Here is a 270-nt window from a genome sequence, read left to right as displayed (position 1 = left end):
CACTACCTGGTTATAAAACAAAAGACAAATTATGGCTGCATACAAACAGGCTATTCACCATTCCCCAACAATAACCTTAATAAATTCTGTAAGTAATAAAAGCAATAACATACAAATGCTAAGATTCCTTCAATTTTGCCTGGTGCTTCCATCTTTCCTAGTCTGCACTTGACAAGGTAAGGAATGGCCTTAGGAATGTTCGTACAAGAATAAAATAGCCATAAAAAATATCATGGGATTTTAAATCATTATGGAAAAGAACATCTGGCT

General features: G+C 34.1%; 1 protein-coding gene across 1 annotated transcript in view; it reads right to left on the bottom strand.

The window, feature by feature from the left end:
• The window catches only part of LOC119592191 (ER degradation-enhancing alpha-mannosidase-like protein 3), a gene marked incomplete in the record, with an annotated part of 16637 nt that overhangs the window by 1805 nt on the left and 14562 nt on the right, over window positions 1-270 (bottom strand).

This window comes from Penaeus monodon, chromosome 29 (assembly GCF_015228065.2).
Source record: "Penaeus monodon isolate SGIC_2016 chromosome 29, NSTDA_Pmon_1, whole genome shotgun sequence".
Lineage (NCBI taxonomy): Eukaryota > Metazoa > Arthropoda > Malacostraca > Decapoda > Penaeidae > Penaeus > Penaeus monodon.
Note: the sequence above shows the minus strand (reverse complement) of the source record. Positions and strands in the feature narration are given on the sequence as shown.